The sequence below is a fragment of the Panulirus ornatus genome, chromosome 12 (assembly GCF_036320965.1).
Source record: "Panulirus ornatus isolate Po-2019 chromosome 12, ASM3632096v1, whole genome shotgun sequence".
NCBI classification, from domain to species: Eukaryota; Metazoa; Arthropoda; class Malacostraca; order Decapoda; family Palinuridae; genus Panulirus; species Panulirus ornatus.
This window is the reverse complement of record NC_092235.1, coordinates 7,587,409-7,596,545: the sequence shown is the minus strand read 5'-3', so window position 1 is coordinate 7,596,545 and position 9,137 is coordinate 7,587,409. Positions and strand designations below refer to the sequence as shown.

The 9,137-nt window shown below is 38.9% G+C and overlaps 1 non-coding gene across 1 annotated transcript; it reads right to left on the bottom strand.

The window, feature by feature from the left end:
• Positions 1-346: 346 nt before the first annotated feature.
• Positions 347-418, bottom strand: TRNAQ-UUG (transfer RNA glutamine (anticodon UUG)). The gene has a single exon. It is a non-coding gene; the product is annotated as a tRNA-Gln (tRNA).
• Between the last annotated feature and the right edge of the window lie 8,719 nt (positions 419-9,137).

Sequence of the window (9,137 nt, the reverse complement as noted above, 5' to 3'; positions counted from 1 at the left end):
TATCTATCTATATACCTATCTAAATATCGCTCTATCAATCTATCAATCTAACTATCTATCTATCTATATATCTATCTTTATCTGAAAGTCAACAATGATAGAATCATTGATATATGAAGTATAACAACGTCCTCTCAATGGCAATTATCTCACCAGAATCTTCTAGAACCTTCCAGAAAACTATGAACTCTGCAGGCAAGGAGGGAGGAATGGTCTCTGGCTATTGATAAAACCATATTATTCCATATATATGTTTATATATACATATTTATGTATATATATGAATGTATATATAACGTACAGAATAATGCGGCCATCATCAGTATCGAAGAAAACTGAAAAGATGAGGTCCCACCGAGATTCGAACTCGGATTGCTGGATCCAAAGTCCAGAGTGCTAACCCTTACACCATGGGACCTGATAAGAAAAGATGTGATTTCATCTAAATGTTTTACATATAATCAACCAGAGGCCATTCCTCCCTCCCTGCCTGCAGGGTTCAAGGTTTTCTAGAAGGTTCTCGAAGATTCTGGGTAGGAACTGCCATTGAGAGGACGTAGTTATACGTATCATTAATGATATTGTTGTTGACTTTCTGATTTAGAAAGGTAGATAGATAGATAGATAGATAGATAGGTAAAAAACAGATATTAGATAGATCGATAGATACGTAATGCTGTATATATCAACTTTCACAGAAATCATTGATATCTGCTTTATTCTGCAAGAAATACATGTACATGGATGTAGTGATGATATGGGTTAGGTATAAGACCAGTCGTGTTGAGATTGTAGTGAATGTGACCATTGACTTCAACCTTAATTGTGTAGTGAAGATAAAGTTGTAGTGAAGATAAATCTTGAAGTGACTCATAAGGTTGTTGTGAGTACAAGGATGCATCGTATATGAGTACTTCCTACCTGAAAGTCAACAATTACAAAATTGATCAAGTATAACAACATCCTCGGACAACCAACTACAAACACCAACCATAGAGTGAACCTGACTGTCACCTAACGACGACCTCTCAAAGGTAATGATCTTACCAGAATCTTCGAGAACCTTCTAGAAAACCTTGAACCCTGCAGGCAGGGAGGGAGGAATGGCCTCTGGTTGATTATATGTAAAACATTTAGATGAAATCACATCTTTTCTTATCAGGTCCCATGGTGTAAGGGTTAGCACTCTGGACTCTGGATCCAGCAATCCGAGTTCGAATCTCGTTGGCACCTCACCTTTTCAGTTTTCTTAGAAATTGATGATGGAACTGAGCCATATAGTTGACCTTCGATGGACATATATTTCTTACGGCCCACCATTTTATTTAAGTATGAAGATCTCACGGCAGAGAGGAAATGTGTGATATTCAAAATCAAAAGCCGCAATTGCCCTCATGGTAATGGTCGACATGTTTGCAGACAGATGACACAGACATGTGAGAAGTTAGACAAATATGGACGTTCCCTGTTGCTGTATAGCCTAGGTTTATTATCACTTGTAATGAAGGAGAAATGTTGCACATTATCCTACACCTTTTTATTTAGGCTAGGTTAGGCTAGGATGACTAGGGTCCATAACGTAACAGAGCTGGGAAATGCATCATATCGGATCTGTATTTGTGCAAAATGGCGCAAGTTTGTCGAAGAGATTTACGCAATGCCGGAGAGAATCCACCTCCACCAGAAATAATGTCTCAGACCTTACAATATCTGCTGTTGGACGAGCAGGGGACATTAGACCAATATATTCCTGTAGTTTACTGCTCTTCCCAAACACGCAGCAAGACATTCGTAAAAGCGTTAAACTGAACTTTTCCATCGGTTTTCATATCTTTAATTACTTACACCAGTTCCAACAGATGGAAAAAATCATTTGAAAAATCAGAAATTATTTGCCTATAAAAAGCATTTTGATCGATCGTACCAAATATTCAATTATTTCTGTACCCGACAAAATATTCAGTCACTCCTATATCCGACATTTTTCCTGCTGGCTGGTGCCGTTAAAGTCATATGGTAATTTACCGCAATTAGATTATAGATATATTCATCTATATGGAATGGCTCAGCGTGAAGAAACATATATATTTTCACTAAATCCTCCTCTTCACTACACTCCCATCTTCACTACATAGTTCTAACACAACATCTTGACTACACCATTGTATGACCACATTATCATATCATTGTGTTCTTGTCTTCACCACAGCCTCGGCAAAATTGATGTTTTCTTTACACATCAGGGTAGATGGCCATCTTTATGATGACAGAGAACACACATAACATATTAAATCACTTATCTTTAGTCACTTTAATCTAATTTTTGCTGATAAAAACGAATTATAATGACAATCCTTGTGTTCTGTGACGGGACATTGCACGGGTGAAGGAACTGTTGTCAGGCACATGTATTAAACTATTGAGAAATAAACTTAACTGTATTAAAGTATTGACTTCACTATATTAGACTTCTCTATATTAAGCTATGCTAGGATATGATCAGTTCCCAGGTTATATAAGGCGGGAGCCGGGACCGAGAGCATCATTTGAGCTGTGACCTCTGTCGAGTGAACATCTCTGCTCCGCCTTGCAAGCTCCCTCAACCTTTCCTCGAACACTTCAATATAATAATGTTCACCAAGGAAGTAGGACGATCCTCCTTTGTCCAGGAGATGGAATTTGAATATGTCCATGTATTTGACATGGGCTATGGCTATGTGGACATGGAAGTGGAATACCCAGACGTGGAAGTGATAGATGGAGTGGAATTTGGCTGTGTGGATATGGAGGTGGAATACCCAGACGTTGAAGAGATGGATGGAGTGGAATTGGTGGAATACCCAGACGTGGAAGTCATGGATGGAGTGGAATTTGGCTGTATGGATATGGAGGTGGAATACCCAGAAGTGGAATTGGAGGGAATGGAATATGGGTGAAGCTGGTATGAACGCCATATGGATTTGGTGAAGGTTGACCTCGTAATGTGTTGACGTAAAATAGGTCAACCACTGTGACCATGTGGCGGGGAGGGCCACATCCACCAACCACGAAGCGAGCCCCACCAAGGAGAAGTATCCTGGCTGCATCCACGTACGAGAACCACCGCGGGATTGCCGTCATCCAGTAACCCTGCTATGCCTCCTACAAGAAGGCACTTCTTGGCGACGTGACACTACTTTCCGTCAACGGTCGCTGTGCAAAAGTGAAACCTCACCGTCCCACTGATGCTGGCCAAGTGACCTCGCCCACTCAAGTGGCACTGCAGCCCACACGCCCTACCAGACCCACCATCCATGAGGAAATGCAGCCCACCCCACTTGTCAGGCCCACCTTCAGGGAGACATGGCAGGTCTCAAGACCTGTCAGGCCCACTATTCAAGACCGACTTGGTCCCCCAACACATGTCAGGCCCAGCGTTCTAGACCGACTGGGACCAATAACACATGACATGTCCTACGTTACAGACCGACTGCACTCCGCACCACGTACGGGCGTTAAAAGGCGTGTCGAGATGACACACGCTCCCCGTGCCAAAAGATTCAGTTGGTGAGGAACCTGAGTTCTTTCTTCCTGCTGGTGCTGCAGGAGAACACGGCCCTAGAGTGGACACTGGAGGTGTGTTTGTGTTTGTGTTTGTGTTATCACTGAGGAACCAACACCAAGACAACTTTAGTTTCGCCCCGCCAAGGATTACGTTAATCTAGCGGAAGTCTGGCTTTCTCCCAGTAGTGGATGGCACATAATATCTACATAGGGACGTTGAAAAACAAAGAAAGAAAAAAAATGGGAACATTATCCCGCCCAAAAAAAATACATAGATTTACGGGGATAATTTCCTTCGTCTTCAAAGAAAAAATGAAACTCTTCCGACGCTACCGTGCCTTCCATAAAGCAACCCTCAAAGAAATCACTTTCTACACAATGCGCAAGGAGTCGGTTAGCCAATCTTCACATGGCTGGGGCTATTCTTCCCTCTGATTGATTCATTTTTCAAGATTAAGGAAAGTTATAATAAAAATATTGTACTGAGTTTCTCCGTTGGCGTCAGGGTAAACACCCATCCCCCCCGAAGCTTGGTTACCTTTCCGTGGTGGGGGGGACTTCATGGATTGGGCAGTAGCAACCATCGTTGGTTGCTTCTGTTCAATCCATGAACGAAAAACCAAGCATCTTGAGCGTAATTGTCGTATAAATTCACTTGGTGTCAAAACTGACGCGAAAGTGGTTGTCTCAATTTTGTCAGAAATGTTTGTGCGTCTCGGCCTGATGGCGGGAGTCGGTTTGGCGCTGTGGTCATGAGGGAATACGAGGAAGATTGGCAACCGTCCCAGAAGTAGCTACAGTGAGGCCCAGCAGCTGTCCCTAATACTGTGGAAGGCACTCATGTAAGGTGTGCAGTGAGGCGCACCAGTAACAAGGGAAACGGACAACCAAAACAGCAACCTTGATCATCAGGAGGCTATGCAATGCTCAGAGTAGATAAGGACGATTATTGTATGGCTTCGCTCAGAGGATGAAAATCTTAGTATACAAGCTAGGCTTTTAAAGTGTTTCAAATCTATGGAGAATAAACAAAAATCTATGAAATTATTTCTTATAATATAGTAACCTGTAATGAGGTTAGTGATTTTGTATATTTTATGCAACCTACGTTAACAAAGTTGATCAGGGAATTGGTCAGATATATATATATATCATCTTGGTGTATGGGAAAGCCATATGGGAGACGGAGAGAGAAGCAGGAGCAGGAGAGAAATGATCAAACCTTCCCGCTTGTTCATAGTTGCTGCCTGAAATTTGTCTTCTGATAGTTCTACAGTTTTTCTTTGTGTTTGTTATACTAATTATTAACATAAGAAAATTGTAATATAATGATTAAAGAAAATTATAGTAATTATAATTTAGAATTGTTATAGGTCAAGATTTGTACGTGAAGCGGAAGACCAAAATATGGTACGGGTCAGCCATTCGTGAGTGTAAGCGACAGCTATTGATAGTTACTGGCTTTAATTTATGATCATTTATGATATCTATTTTTTACTTTTGTGTTAGCTGTTTTAAGTATTTGTTTTGTTTGCAGACTAAAACTTCTCTTATATGTTATTGTTTCTTGGCAAATTCTAGTTAATCGAGACGTTCATAAAGAATTATTTTTGGTCAGTTGGTTTTGTTTGAACAGACATGCATGGTGGTAAGGGACAGAATAAAAGTTACGGTTTGTTTATATTTGTTATTATTGATTAGTACTTTTCTTTTCATTTCTAACATTAGCTGTTTAAAGTGTTTGTGTTGTATTTAGACAAAGTTCATTTTCAAATCTTATTGATTACCACATGAAAGCTAGGCTCTATAAGTGTCAAGTAAACAATATGTGATATTTTGAGTTAAGTCGAGGTGCTATTTACCACTGGCGTTTAGATATTTGGGACCCTTGGGGATAGATTTGCCAAGATTATCACGGCCAAATTGACTGGATGGCAACCTAGGAGCTAGGCAGAATTGGATATCATAAAAACCCTAAACAGTCGGTGGTTCCTGGGGCCTACCCTCCATCCTCTTGTAACTACGCTGCTGATTACCATTTTGTTCTTTATATTTTTCAGAGGAACAAGACACTTCTGCATCTCTGTAAAGTTAAGGACTCATTGAAATTAATTCATCAGATATTATCTGCAGTAAAAGGTAAAGTTGACAAGTTACTTTGCTCTTCTTAATAATGGGTCTCCCCTGATGTTTTCAATTAATGTTTAGCCTACCTAAATTTTCCAGTCGTACTTATATATTTATGTGTTGTTTCCAAACGGTAATTTGAATGGAATGACCTTATATATTTGTGTGTTGTTTCCAACCTGTAATTTGAAAGGAATGGCCTCGCTGAGCCCCAAGATGACCCTGTTTAAGAGAATACTCTTATTGTGAAGTAACATTGTCGTACAAGATGTAAAACAATTCCAAAGCTTTTTTCTTTTCCTCATGTTGCCACGTTGTTTAAAGTATTTAGTTGAGCTATTTGTTTTTCATTGAAACTGCATGAAATATTTATTTGTGTTTAACTATCATTATTCCAATGATAATTTTATTTTATGGATTTCCCATGTTTTATGCTGATATCTATCTTCTTGTGTTTAATTACTTAATTCTGGTACCAGTTTTCACAACGCATTTTGTACTTTTGATTCTTATTTTTAGATTCCAGTTTATTCTTGCATTATGGCTTCACCAGTCTAGCGACAACAAAATTGGCTGTAATATTACTAATCCATGCAAACTGTTTCATTGTTTATCTTTGCTATGTACTGTACACCTCCAGTTGCCTTTTTTTTGTACCTTGCATCAAACCAATAATTTTCATATGTATTCCTCTCAGTGTTCACTCTTCTTTTCTGAAAACCCATACAAATCTTCACCTTAGCCTCCACAAGATAATGATCAGACATCCCTCCAGTTGCACCTCTCAGCACATTAACATCCAAAAGTCTCTCTTTCGCACGCCTGTCAATTAACACGTAATCCAATAACGCTCTCTGGCCATCTCTCCTACTTACATAAGTATACTTATGTATATCTCGCTTTTTAAACCAGGTATTCCCAATCATCAGTCCTTTTTCAGCACATAAATCTACAAGCTCTTCACCATTTCCATTTACAACACTGAACACCCCATGTATACCAATTATTCCCTCAACTGCCACATTACTCACCTTTGCATTCAAATCACCCATCACTATAACCCGGTCTCGTGCATCAAAACCACTAACACACTCATTCAGCTGCTCCCAAAACACTTGCCTCTCATGATCTTTCTTCTCATGCCCAGGTGCATATGCACCAATAATCACCCACCTCTCTCCATCAACTTTCAGTTTTACCCATATTAATCGAGAATTTACTTTCTTACATTCTATCACATAATCCCACAACTCCTGTTTCAGGAGTATTGCTACTCCTTCCCTTGCTCTTGGCCTCTCACTAACCCCTGACTTTACTCCCCAGACATTCCCAAACCACTCTTCCCCTTTACCCTTGAGCTTCGTTTCACTCAGAGCCAAAACATCCAGGTTCCTTTCCTCAAACATACTACCTATCTCTCCTTTTTTCACATCTTGGTTACATCCACACACATTTAGGCACCCCACTCTGAGCCTTCGAGGAGGATGAGCACTCCCCGCGTGACTCCTTCTTCTGTTTCCCATTTTAGAAAGTTAATACAAGGAGGGGAGGATTTCTGGCCCCCCGCTCCCGTCCCCTCTAGTCGCTTTCTACGACACGCGAGGAATACGTGGGAAGTATTCTTTCACCCATATCCCCAGGGATAATATACATATATATATATACATATACACATACACACACATACACATACATACGCACATATACACACACACACACATACATATATATACATATGAAAAATGTAAGAAACAATTTAGAAAACTGAAACTTCTAGCTTGAAATGAATGAAAAAATGAATGTCACATAATGGTTCAACCTCTGGCTATGGAAAAAGGAAATGTATAATTTATTTACACAAACGTCAATAGCAGTTCTCATCAATTTAACCACTGTATCAATAAGCTTCAATGTCTAAGCTACATTTTTCTCCAATTTCACTATTTTCTTGTCAAAACACCATGTATGAAAACTATCACTCCAGTAACAAAACTATAAACATTTGCTTCCCCTTTGAAAAAGTTCTGGGGAAGTCTGTCTCGATACACTGCGGGAAACTCTACCACCTGGCGAGGTTTGTGTTACAATGGTTTTTTCTGCGTGAGAGTTCATTTTACTGACATCTTACATTATCGATTTTGCGTTCTTCCAAGCATGTTCACTTTATATTCTTTTAAAACTAATTCTTATCTCATTGTATTACATATGAATTTACATATCATTTACAAATGCAAAACTCTAGATACAGGAGTAAAAAATACACAAATAATCCTATTTTCATAAAAAATATAAACAATAATATTATAGATATTCTTCTGTTTATTTTAACAATAATCGTAGTTGACGTGTAATTTTGGCATCACACTAAAATAATAAATATACTTTGTGACAAAGTGTGGGTGATGTGAGACATTTTTCCAGATATAGCCAGCAGCATTAAGAGACTACCCTGTTGTCACTCCTGAGAAGTAGACAATACAAATAATTATAAGAGAAATTCATATGTCTATTTATATGCTCAAGAGTAATCTATGCTTACGTCCATTTATATGCCCTGGAAATTACAGTTATGGGTTGGCTATCAGGATACTATGCATGGATGAGTTTTTAACCCGTTGACTGTCACCATAGAAGCTGGATTTTCAATCTGCTGTTTCACTCCATTTTCCAATTCTTGAACAAAAAGAAAATAATGTGAAGAGTGCACTGAGAAAAAAGTATAATACAAAAATTGGGGTAAAATAAAGAATCATGGTTAAGCACCTCATTTAAGCTATATGATGTCATCCAACAACACTCCACACCTTCGCTAAAGTAAATAATGATAATGATCAATCTGTGACAGTTTTTTACTTACTTTTTGCAAAAGCTTATGTTCATTAATGATTGCTCTGTACTGTTAATATAAAATCTTACATTAAATAACTACTTCAGTATTATGAAGTGATAACATTGAGGCAACTGCTACCACCATAAAGTATGCATTTACAATATCACTTAATTTGTGACCGTTTTTGGTTTTAAACTTTTTTACTCAAACACATATAGTCATACGTAGTCATACATGACTACTCTATGATGCTATATATACGAGGCAGTAGATATCATTTCAACTTTACTATCACAAAGTGATTAGATTGAGGTGTATGTAGCATTTATGGATCTGGAGAAGGCATATGATAGAGTTGATAGAGATGCTCTGTGGAAGGTATTAAGAATATATGGTGTGGGAGGAAAGTTGTTAGAAGCAGTGAAAAGTTTTTATCGAGGATGTAAGGCATGTGTACGTGTAGGAAGAGAGGAAAGTGATTGGTTCTCAGTGAATGTAGGTTTGCGGCAGGGGTGTGTGATGTCTCCATGGTTGTTTAATTTGTTTATGGATGGGGTTGTTAGGGAGGTAAATGCCAGAGTTTTGGAAAGAGGGGCAAGTATGAAGTCTGTTGGGGATGAGAGAGCTTGGGAAGTGA